This window comes from Phyllobates terribilis, unplaced genomic scaffold, assembly GCF_046119375.1.
Source record: "Phyllobates terribilis strain yellow unplaced genomic scaffold, ASM4611937v1 Scaffold_34__1_contigs__length_13252353, whole genome shotgun sequence".
Taxonomy (NCBI): Eukaryota; Metazoa; Chordata; class Amphibia; order Anura; family Dendrobatidae; genus Phyllobates; species Phyllobates terribilis.
In genome coordinates this window covers 4,098,420-4,110,813 of record NW_027362794.1, presented here as the reverse complement: position 1 = coordinate 4,110,813, position 12,394 = coordinate 4,098,420, and the positions used below count along the sequence as shown (strand labels likewise).

At 51.7% G+C, this 12,394-nt stretch overlaps 3 non-coding genes across 3 annotated transcripts; all 3 read right to left on the bottom strand.

Annotated features, from left to right (window-relative positions):
- Positions 1–674: 674 nt before the first annotated feature.
- LOC141181682 (U2 spliceosomal RNA) lies at positions 675–865 on the bottom strand. The gene has a single exon (XR_012257236.1). It is a non-coding gene; the product is annotated as a U2 spliceosomal RNA (small nuclear RNA).
- A 9,000-nt stretch (positions 866–9,865) lies between these two features.
- LOC141180952 (U2 spliceosomal RNA) lies at positions 9,866–10,056 on the bottom strand. The gene has a single exon (XR_012256575.1). It is a non-coding gene; the product is annotated as a U2 spliceosomal RNA (small nuclear RNA).
- Positions 10,057–11,175: 1,119 nt separating this feature from the next.
- Positions 11,176–11,366, bottom strand: LOC141180950 (U2 spliceosomal RNA). The gene has a single exon (XR_012256573.1). It is a non-coding gene; the product is annotated as a U2 spliceosomal RNA (small nuclear RNA).
- Between the last annotated feature and the right edge of the window lie 1,028 nt (positions 11,367–12,394).

Sequence of the window (12,394 nt, the reverse complement as noted above, 5' to 3'; positions counted from 1 at the left end):
TCCGTCTACTGCAGGCGGGATACCTGGATGGCTGAATGTCACTGAGAAGCTCACAGAGACCGCCATAAGCAACAGTTTAAAAGAATGCCACAGACTAATCAACCAAACTTTTTGGGTTGGTTTCTCTTTTATAGTCTGCAGGCATTAAATGAAAGAAGTCAGTGTTCCAGCAGAGGGAGACAACGTTTCAGAAAAGGCATTGTAGCAAACCAAAAAAGAAATTTTAAGCGCAGCAGAGTAACCAGCTCACATACCTGTTAGCTCAGGTGAGTTTAAAAGGCTGCTGTTGATAACAAGGGCATTTGCTAAATAGATGGTGTGTGTGCAACAATATACTGAAAGGTCAATTATATTGTGCAGCTTATCTCACCACCTGTAGTTATTTAGGTGAAAGCTCCAAAATGCTTGCCTAATATGTCTGTTTATCCAAAAGGAAGTATAGAGGGAGAGCTAGATAGATAGCATTGCATTACATTACATGGCAATGCAATGCACAGTTGCTGAAGTTGAACCAAAATGAGCTTGTCATCTGGCTTCTGCAACTTTTAACATGAAAAATCCAATGAGTAGAAGAAAAGCAAAGCCAAAGAGTCCATCCCAAAATCCGACAAACAAGCCAAATGAACAAAAAGCATTGAATTCAATTCTTTCTGATTTTAGAAACTGCATTAAAGAAGGGGTGCACCGGTCCTGGAGATACTGCAATACCAGGTCCATGCGTGGAGTGGACAGAGCAAGCTCTTTTTCCATCTCCCTGTTCTAAAAATCCATTTAATATATGGTCCCCAGATAGGGGACGTATCAGATATTAAACTGATAAGAACAGATACTACACTTGATCTTAGCCAAAAGGCCGAGAAGCGATAACCAGAATTGGTTTCCGACTACGGTGCCACCCAAGGATTCTGAAAAGTCCATTTGTGGAGATGGCCACCTGGACTCCCGTTAAGAAGACATGCTGTCAACCTCTAGATCCCTCACATGCCTGCACTTTTCGGCTTGCTGCTGCTGCAATCCACGCGTTTTAGATCTGCATAACTCCACCTCTTTTAGCACAGTACCCTCAACCCCCGGCTGTTCCCACCCGCCTCAACACCGTTGGAAGGGAGGAGAACCAATTAAGGCGGGGGGGGGGGTGGAACGAGCAGCTGTCTACCCTTAGCAGGAGGGTTGCTGATTAATTACCTCTCCTGCTGCTGCTGCTGCTGCTGGCTGTCCAGCAGCAGACTGAAGGTGGCTGCTGCTGTGCGCAGGTATATAAAGGCTCAGAGCCTATTATGACACGCGCAGCCAGCGTTCCATTGCCACATTCCGTCTACTGCAGGCGGGATACCTGGATGGCTGAATGTCACTGAGAAGCTCACAGAGACCGCCATAAGCAACAGTTTAAAAGAATGCCACAGACTAATCAACCAAACTTTTTGGGTTGGTTTCTCTTTTATAGTCTGCAGGCATTAAATGAAAGAAGTCAGTGTTCCAGCAGAGGGAGACAACGTTTCAGAAAAGGCATTGTAGCAAACCAAAAAAGAAATTTTAAGCGCAGCAGAGTAACCAGCTCACATACCTGTTAGCTCAGGTGAGTTTAAAAGGCTGCTGTTGATAACAAGGGCATTTGCTAAATAGATGGTGTGTGTGCAACAATATACTGAAAGGTCAATTATATTGTGCAGCTTATCTCACCACCTGTAGTTATTTAGGTGAAAGCTCCAAAATGCTTGCCTAATATGTCTGTTTATCCAAAAGGAAGTGTGACACCCCAGGGGTCTGGTTGCCACGGTGATAGAGATATTACGTCTGAGAGCAGGTGGGAGGTCCTTTGGTCAGGGATCCTGTGCATGCCACACCTCCTGCCCAGTCTTGGGAGGGGAAGGACTTCCCCTATATAAACCCGGGGCTGAGGCAGGGTTAGTGAGAAAGAAGACAGAACAAGAGTAGAGAAGAGAAGCAGCATAGCAAGGAAACATCAGGAGCTCTGTGGGGAGCAGTGTTACAACGAGTCAGGGGCTGGCAGCTGCAGAGCTCGCCCTGACTGAGAAGATTTCTTACCGGACCCGGAGTCCGAGGCTGTGGGGACTAACTCCTACCCAGCAGCAGAAACCGTCCGGCAGAGGACTTCAGGTCCTCTGGCCCAGAAGCCCGAAGGCACGGTCACACGCGTGGGACCAGCACCGCCATCGTGGAGCGGAAGCCATTAGAAGGCCCCGAGTCACCGGCCATACGGGTGAGCACCACACTGTACACTCAGGGACGTGGGCTACTTATTCTCGCCTCTAGCAAGGTAGCCAGAAGAGTACAGTTAGTTGGGAAGGCCTACAACTCCGCCTGGCCAGGGGAGATCCCATCTGCTCAAGGACTGACCAGGCCCCGATCACTAGCAAGTACTCCGGGAGGGTCTATCTTTGTCACCAGTAAAGACCCTGAACTACACCGCACCGTCTCTGAGTGGTTCCTGCTACCCCCATCATCCACGTCGGCTGCCCTGAGGCCATACCCCTCCCGTTGGGGGTTATACCATCCACGCTGCACCATCCTTCCACCGGCCTCAGCGGTCTGCCCTGCAGCGGCAGCTCCATAGCTGCATTCAACGGGTGGCGTAGTCATCAACCATTTACCGCTAACAGACTGCCGTCCAGTTTGACTCCCTGGGCACGGACCGGGTCACCGCCACGAGACTACAACCCTAAACAGATCCGGCTCCGGGTAAGCTCCCGCGTGCGCAACGCAGCGCGACACAGGCCCAGGGGCGCGTCAACTTTGGCGTAGTCGGCAGGATCTCGTGCCCGCAACCACCGGGTACTGCGTGCCTGAAAAGCAAAGACTGTTCAAACTTACCAGTGGTGAAGATTCCCGCCATCCGCGAAGTTTTCCCGCCATCCGGCACCATCTTCGACCTTCTTCCCGCCATCCGTGGAGTTTTCCCGCCATTGGACGCCATCTTGAGGACGCCGCGCGGGAAGAAGAGGGGCGTGGACTCCGAAAGCGCGCGAGAACTGAAGCCCCGCCTCACGTCCGGACGTTGCGTAAGGTCCTGGAAGGAGCCCAGCAGACGCCGACGTCACCGGAGCGCGACGGAAGGTCCTCAACCCTGACGATCCACTGCGGAGCCGCGGCCTACGGAACAGGATCATCGCAAGGTAGGCCACGGTCCACTAGGGGGTAGGAAGATGTCGGATACGGAGGAGAGCTTCACTGCCTCAACCCCCGCCAGCGCCACCGCTGCTGCAGTTATGCCCTTCACCATGCCCTATATCCCGGGAGCAGCTTGGTTACCCCAGTACTCAGGGGAGTCACATACCCTGCATGACTTTAGAGAAAAGCTGGATAGCCTCTTCCAGGTGTACCCCCTCACAGAAGAGCAAAAAGTGAGCATCCTGGTGGCCCAACTAACCGGGGCAGCCAAAAGGGAAGTAAAATCCTGGCCACCTGGGAGGAAGACTGTCGCAGGGATACTAACCCGGCTGAAGGACACCTTTGATACCCGCACCTCAGCCGAGATTAAGCTTAGATTCTACGGGTGCAAGCAGCGAGCGCATGAGAGTATAAGGGATTATGCACTAAACCTACAAGAGGCCCTGAGGGCCATAAAGCAGACCGACCCTGATGGGGTGGGAAACGAGGACAGGCTGTTGACTGAACAATTTATAGAGGGTTTATATTGCAATGCCCACCGAACCCAGTTGCGGGCAATGGCCTTACAGGATCCCCATCTGGACTTTGCACAGTTCAAGGACAGAGCCATCCGGGTGCTCCGAGAACCGGCACCGGGTGGCGTTGTGACCCACAGGCGCCCAGCTATCACTTACCACCAGGAGGCGGCGCCCTTGTCGGCAGGGCCTGTGGGAGCTGATGCGCAGGCTTTGGACAATGACCCAGCTCCAGACCTACGCCATCAGGTCCAAGAGCTAGCTAAGAGCGTTGCTGCGCTAACCCGAACTGTGCAGTCTTTACAGGTTTCCACCCCAGGGAAGATCCAGCTGGCATCCAGACCGGAGGACATCCCGTGGCGTCGACCAAGGAGGACCCCACCGGCCAGAGGAAGACCCAGTGACCGATACAGCGAGGACGGACGACCCATCTGCCGCCGCTGCAATCAACCCGGACATATGGAAAGGTACTGTTCTTTAAACGGGCACAACCTGGGGTAGAGGGCCAACCCCCAGGAAAAAGATCACCAGGCCCATCGAACTGGCGCGACAGATATGTGGGAGGACGTCCAGTCTTGCCTGTGGTACTGGATGGCATTCCCATGAGTGCCCTACTGGACACCGGGTCACAGGTCACCACCATCCCGTACGTGCTCTTTAAGCAGTACTGGAATGACTCGGATATTAGCCGCTACCCTGACGACGACTTGAGTATCATCGCCAGCAATGGCCAGCCCGTGCCACAGATCGGATTTAAAGAGGTGACCATCAAACTCGGTAGAGTCGAACTGGCCGCACAGGGACTGATCATTGTAGATATTGACAGACATGAGAGTCACCCAAAAATAACTCTGGGAACTAATGTAATTGAAAATTGTCTTGCAGAGGTGATTTTCCTTTTACAGCAGGTTGCCAAGAACGCCAGCTCCGGCGAGCAGCGGGTGCTCCAGAAAGAGATCCGGGCACTGATGCGACGGCAACAAGTGGAACTCTCCGGCGGTGAGATTGGTAGCGTAAGAATGTGTGACCCTTTTCCTATTGCCATGCCCCCAAAAAGTGAAATGATGATTTGGTGCAGGGCAGCTATTGGTCTGAGAGGTAGAGATTACCAGGCAATGGTAGAACCAGTTTACTCGGACAGTAGGCCCACCATTTTGACAGCACGGGGGGTGGTCGATGTACGCCATGGGAGGGTGCCCGTTCGCATAATAAATATTGGGGAGAGGGAAGTGTACCTGCCCCGGTATGCCACGCTAGCCAAATTATATACCATTAACCAAAATTCTATACAATCTGTGGAACCCTTGCCTCCATCTCACCCGGAGGAAGGTAACGGCTCTAAGAAAAACATGGAGGACTGGTGTCAGCAACTACATCTGGGTACTGACTCCACTCCCGCACACCAGAAACAAGGAGTCTATCGGGTGGTTCAAGAGTACGAGAGAGTGTTCAGTAAACACCCGTTAGACTTCGGGCGAGTCAAGGGGGTAGAACACCACATCCCCACGGGAGACCATCCTCCTATAAAAGAGAGGTATCGACCCGTACCCCCTGCTCACTACCAACACGCCAAGGGGATGCTTAGAGACATGAAGGAGGCTGGGGTGATCAGGGATAGCTGTAGCCCCTGGGCAGCTCCACTAGTCTTAGTCAGAAAAAAAGACAACACCATGAGGATGTGTGTAGATTACCGGAAAATCAACCGTATCACACACAAGGATGCATACCCCTTGCCAAGGATAGAGGAGTCATTGGCTGCTTTAAGATCTGCTAACTTCTTCTCTACCTTGGATCTCACTGGCGGGTACTGGCAGGTTCCTGTAGCAGAGGCGGACCGGGAGAAGACCGCATTCACCACCCCGATGGGACTTAGCGAGTTCACCTGCATGCCGTTCGGACTCTGCAACGCACCAGGAACCTTCCAACGCCTAATGGAGTGTTGTCTGGGCCACAGAAACTTCAAGACGGTCCTGTTGTACCTGGACGATGTCATCGTATATTCCAAGACGTATGAGGACCACCTGAAACACCTGGCGGAAGTGTTCGAGGCTCTGGCGAGTTACGGCCTAAAGGTGAAACCCTCCAAGTGTCACCTCCTGAAACCAAAGGTGCAGTACCTGGGACACGTAGTGAGCGCTGACGGAGTGGCTCCCGACCCTGATAAGATCACCGCAATTAAGGAATGGCCAAGCCCCTCCAGCGTAAAAGAAGTGCGGCAGTTCCTCGGGTTGGTAGGCTACTACCGAAGGTTTATTCCCGGTTTCACCAAAAAGGCAGCACCTATGCAGGACCTCCTGATAGGCCAGTCCCGGAAGGCCAAGAACCAGAAGCCGCCCTTCAAATGGGAGGAGCTGGAAGAAGAGTCCTTCCGCCAGCTGAAGATGGCCCTCACGGGGGACGAAATCCTGGCGTACCCGGATTATAGCCAGCCCTTTATCCTCTACACCGACGCCAGTAACATCGGGCTAGGAGCCGTACTGTCCCAGATCCAGCAGGGGAAGGAACGAGTAATCGCCTACGCCAGCCGAAAACTGCGACCCACCGAAAGGAACCCCGAGAATTACAGCTCATTTAAGCTAGAGTTCCTGGCCGTGGTATGGGCAGTCACTGAGCGCTTTAAGCATTACCTCGCTTCTTCCCGGTTCACCGTGTACACGGATAACAACCCGTTGACACACCTGGACACGGCAAGACTCGGTGCCCTGGAGCAGAGGTGGATGGCCCGTCTGTCCAACTACGAGTTCACAATCAAATACCGGGCAGGACGCTCCAATACCAACGCGGACGCCCTGTCCAGGATGCCCAACCTGCCGGACGGAGGAGAAGATCCGGAGGGACTGGAAGAAGTTGAACTCCCTGCGTTCCACCGTCATGGGACTATCCAGTATTCCCACCGGGTAAGGAGTAAGCAGGCTGCTACGTTGAACCCCTTACCCCTCTACAACTGGGCGGAAACGCAAGACAGCGACCCTGCCGTCCGACTGGTGAAGGAGATGCTGACTCGGCCGGAGGCTCGCCTTGAACCAGACGCTCCGGAGGAAGCCAAACAACTATGGGCAGAGAAGAGTCGACTGTTCCTTTACAAAGGGAAGTTGTGCCGCAGAATGGTTAACTCCCGGACGCATGAATTACTCTGGCAAGTAGTGGTGCCACGAAGAGACGCAGCCATGGTGATGGAGGCATACCACGACGGAGCTGGACACTTCGGGTGGAAAAAGCTGGAGTTCCTGCTGCGCGAGCGGTTCCACTGGGTAGGCATGAGGGGAACCATCGAGAAGTGGTGCAGAGACTGTGGCCCGTGCAACCTGAGAAGGAAGGACCGAGCCAGCCAGAAGACTCCCCTGCAGTCCATCGTCACCCGGCAACCGTTGGAACTGGTAGCCTTGGATCATGTAAAACTGACCCCAAGCAGAAGTGGCTACGTCTACGCGTTAACCATCGTGGATCATTACTCCCGGTTCTTGGTTGTCGTCCCCGTCAAGGACTTAACGGCTCAAACAGCAGCTAGAGCCTTCCAGCAGCACTTCTGCCGTCCACACGGGTACCCGGACCAAGTGCTGACGGACCAGGGACCTGCCTTTGAAGCGGAGGTCTTTCAGGAATTTTGCAATCTGTATGGCTGCCGGAAGATAAGGACGACACCCTACCATCCGCAAACTAATGGACTTTGTGAGAAAATGAACCAGGTGGTAATGGATCTTCTAAAAACGTTGCCCCTGGAAGAACGCAGTCTGTGGCCTGAGAAGTTGCCCGATCTGGTGGACCTATACAACCACATCCCGGTAGGTTCCACCAACTGTACCCCGGCTTACCTAATGAGGGCAAGACCTGGTAAGTTACCTGTTGACCTGGAAATGGGAGTCCTGACACCCGAGGACACTTCACCAGAAACAGACTGGGACACAGAGAGGCAGCAGCAGTACCGGAGGGTACAGGAGAGCGTGGAGCGAAGTCTCTGTCAGGCTAGGGAAAGACAAGAGAAAACTTACAACCAGTATGCTCCCGCTGTTCCCCTGGTACCCGGAGAGCAGGTCTTGAAGAGGAAGAGACGGCTCCACAAGTTGGACGACCAGTGGGAGAAGGACCCGTACACCGTACTGCCCTCAAGCCACGAGAACCCGAAGGTTTGTACCATCAGTAAAGACGGAGGGGAAACCACAGCCATTGTATCCCGGGACCACCTGAAGAAGTGTCCCGAACAACTGAGAAACTCTGAAGAGGAACAAGAAGACCATCGACCCGTAGAGGAAAGGGAAGATATGGTTAGTACTGTGCTCGGGGACTTCCCTCGGTCTTGGACTCAAGTCGATGGTGCAGTTGTAGTACCCGTACTCACCTTCCTCCAACCAGCATCCCAAGCACCTACGGAGCAACAGGTTGAGCTGGAAGAACAGCCGGTCCAGGAGGCAGAAGACTCCACACAAGCAGAACAGGAGGATCAACCCTCTGCTTATAGTGAGCCTGCCGTACCCCTAGTGAGACAAAGAGCCGGTAGACAGCTGCCCAGTTTACCCTTGACAGCTCCTACACCCTGTAGTTCAGGGCCAGACAGTCAGCTCCGTAGGTCCACTAGGGCCACTAGAGGCCAGTTACCCGCACGCTGGAGGATTTGAAGTGTATAAATTGTTTTATTTATGTTTATCTGTGTATTGTTGCTTGTGTATAATTTTGTGTTTCCAGTTATTTTTAGGAATCCTTGGTGGATTTACCGGGAATCCTTGTACATAGTTGGAGCGTAACCCAGGATGGACTAGAGACTGTTAAGGACTCGGGGTAGGACAGACCCCTACCTGGTTACGTCTCCCTGTTTTGGTGAAATGGACACCTTTGTTTTTCTTCAAAGACTGCACCCGGTTGCGGACACGCCGTGACCATCTTATTGTGTTTCCTTATTGTATTTTATTGTTATTGTTATACCCTGTTATGTTTACAAAAGTGTGTTTAGTCCCGGAGTACTAAATTTCACTAGGGGGGAATGTGACACCCCAGGGGTCTGGTTGCCACAGTGATAGAGATATTACGTCTGAGAGCAGGTGGGAGGTCCTTTGGTCAGGGATCCTGTGCATGCCACACCTCCTGCCCAGTCTTGGGAGGGGAAGGACTTCCCCTATATAAACCCGGGGCTGAGGCAGGGTTAGTGAGAAAGAAGACAGAACAAGAGTAGAGAAGAGAAGCAGCATAGCAAGGAAACATCAGGAGCTCTGTGGGGAGCAGTGTTACAACGAGTCAGGGGCTGGCAGCTGCAGAGCTCGCCCTGACTGAGAAGATTTCTTACCGGACCCGGAGTCCGAGGCTGTGGGGACTAACTCCTACCCAGCAGCAGAAACCGTCCGGCAGAGGACTTCAGGTCCTCTGGCCCAGAAGCCCGAAGGCACGGTCACACGCGTGGGACCAGCACCGCCATCGTGGAGCGGAAGCCATTAGAAGGCCCCGAGTCACCGGCCATACGGGTGAGCACCACACGGTACACTCAGGGACGTGGGCTACTTATTCTCGCCTCTAGCAAGGTAGCCAGAAGAGTACAGTTAGTTGGGAAGGCCTACAACTCCGCCTGGCCAGGGGAGATCCCATCTGCTCAAGGACTGACCAGGCCCCGATCACTAGCAAGTACTCCGGGAGGGTCTATCTTTGTCACCAGTAAAGACCCTGAACTACACCGCACCGTCTCTGAGTGGTTCCTGCTACCCCCATCATCCACGTCGGCTGCCCTGAGGCCATACCCCTCCCGTTGGGGGTTATACCATCCACGCTGCACCATCCTTCCACCGGCCTCAGCGGTCTGCCCTGCAGCGGCAGCTCCATAGCTGCATTCAACGGGTGGCGTAGTCATCAACCATTTACCGCTAACAGACTGCCGTCCAGTTTGACTCCCTGGGCACGGACCGGGTCACCGCCACGAGACTACAACCCTAAACAGATCCGGCTCCGGGTAAGCTCCCGCGTGCGCAACGCAGCGCGACACAGGCCCAGGGGCGCGTCAGAAGTATAGAGGGAGAGCTAGATAGATAGCATTGCATTACATTACATGGCAATGCAATGCACAGTTGCTGAAGTTGAACCAAAATGAGCTTGTCATCTGGCTTCTGCAACTTTTAACATGAAAAATCCAATGAGGAGAAGAAAAGCAAAGCCAAAGAGTCCATCCCAAAATCCGACAAACAAGCCAAATGAACAAAAAGCATTGAATTCAATTCTTTCTGATTTTAGAAACTGCATTAAAGAAGGGGTGCACCGGTCCTGGAGATACTGCAATACCAGGTCAATGCGTGGAGTGGACAGAGCAAGCTCTTTTTCCATCTCCCTGTTCTAAAAATCCATTTAATATATGGTCCCCAGATAGGGGACGTATCAGATATTAAACTGATAAGAACAGATACTACACTTGATCTTAGCCAAAAGGCCGAGAAGCGATAACCAGAATTGGTTTCCGACTACGGTGCCACCCAAGGATTCTGAAAAGTCCATTTGTGGAGATGGCCACCTGGACTCCCGTTAAGAAGACATGCTGTCAACCTCTAGATCCCTCACATGCCTGCACTTTTCGGCTTGCTGCTGCTGCAATCCACGCGTTTTAGATCTGCATAACTCCACCTCTTTTAGCACAGTACCCTCAACCCCCGGCTGTTCCCACCCGCCTCAACACCGTTGGAAGGGAGGAGAACCAATTAAGGCGGGGGGGGGGGTGGAACGAGCAGCTGTCTACCCTTAGCAGGAGGGTTGCTGATTAATTACCTCTCCTGCTGCTGCTGCTGCTGCTGGCTGTCCAGCAGCAGACTGAAGGTGGCTGCTGCTGTGCGCAGGTATATAAAGGCTCAGAGCCTATTATGACACGCGCAGCCAGCGTTCCATTGCCACATTCCGTCTACTGCAGGCGGGATACCTGGATGGCTGAATGTCACTGAGAAGCTCACAGAGACCGCCATAAGCAACAGTTTAAAAGAATGCCACAGACTAATCAACCAAACTTTTTGGGTTGGTTTCTCTTTTATAGTCTGCAGGCATTAAATGAAAGAAGTCAGTGTTCCAGCAGAGGGAGACAACGTTTCAGAAAAGGCATTGTAGCAAACCTAAAAAGAAATTTTAAGCGCAGCAGAGTAACCAGCTCACATACCTGTTAGCTCAGGTGAGTTTAAAAGGCTGCTGTTGATAACAAGGGCATTTGCTAAATAGATGGTGTGTGTGCAACAATATACTGAAAGGTCAATTATATTGTGCAGCTTATCTCACCACCTGTAGTTATTTAGGTGAAAGCTCCAAAATGCTTGCCTAATATGTCTGTTTATCCAAAAGGAAGTATAGAGGGAGAGCTAGATAGATAGCATTGCATTACATTACATGGCAATGCAATGCACAGTTGCTGAAGTTGAACCAAAATGAGCTTGTCATCTGGCTTCTGCAACTTTTAACATGAAAAATCCAATGAGGAGAAGAAAAGCAAAGCCAAAGAGTCCATCCCAAAATCCGACAAACAAGCCAAATGAACAAAAAGCATTGAATTCAATTCTTTCTGATTTTAGAAACTGCATTAAAGAAGGGGTGCACCGGTCCTGGAGATACTGCAATACCAGGTCAATGCGTGGAGTGGACAGAGCAAGCTCTTTTTCCATCTCCCTGTTCTAAAAATCCATTTAATATATGGTCCCCAGATAGGGGACGTATCAGATATTAAACTGATAAGAACAGATACTACACTTGATCTTAGCCAAAAGGCCGAGAAGCGATAACCAGAATTGGTTTCCGACTACGGTGCCACCCAAGGATTCTGAAAAGTCCATTTGTGGAGATGGCCACCTGGACTCCCGTTAAGAAGACATGCTGTCAACCTCTAGATCCCTCACATGCCTGCACTTTTCGGCTTGCTGCTGCTGCAATCCACGCGTTTTAGATCTGCATAACTCCACCTCTTTTAGCACAGTACCCTCAACCCCCGGCTGTTCCCACCCGCCTCAACACCGTTGGAAGGGAGGAGAACCAATTAAGGCGGGGGGGGGGGGGTGGAACGAGCAGCTGTCTACCCTTAGCAGGAGGGTTGCTGATTAATTACCTCTCCTGCTGCTGCTGCTGCTGCTGGCTGTCCAGCAGCAGACTGAAGGTGGCTGCTGCTGTGCGCAGGTATATAAAGGCTCAGAGCCTATTATGACACGCGCAGCCAGCGTTCCATTGCCACATTCCGTCTACTGCTGGCGGGATACCTGGATGGCTGAATGTCACTGAGAAGCTCACAGAGACCGCCATAAGCAACAGTTTAAAAGAATGCCACAGACTAATCAACCAAACTTTTTGGGTTGGTTTCTCTTTTATAGTCTGCAGGCATTAAATGAAAGAAGTCAGTGTTCCAGCAGAGGGAGACAACGTTTCAGAAAAGGCATTGTAGCAAACCAAAAAAGAAATTTTAAGCGCAGCAGAGTAACCAGCTCACATACCTGTTAGCTCAGGTGAGTTTAAAAGGCTGCTGTTGATAACAAGGGCATTTGCTAAATAGATGGTGTGTGTGCAACAATATACTGAAAGGTCAATTATATTGTGCAGCTTATCTCACCACCTGTAGTTATTTAGGTGAAAGCTCCAAAATGCTTGCCTAATATGTCTGTTTATCCAAAAGGAAGTATAGAGGGAGAGCTAGATAGATAGCATTGCATTACATTACATGGCAATGCAATGCACAGTTGCTGAAGTTGAACCAAAATGAGCTTGTCATCTGGCTTCTGCAACTTTTAACATGAAAAATCCAATGAGGAGAAGAAAAGCAA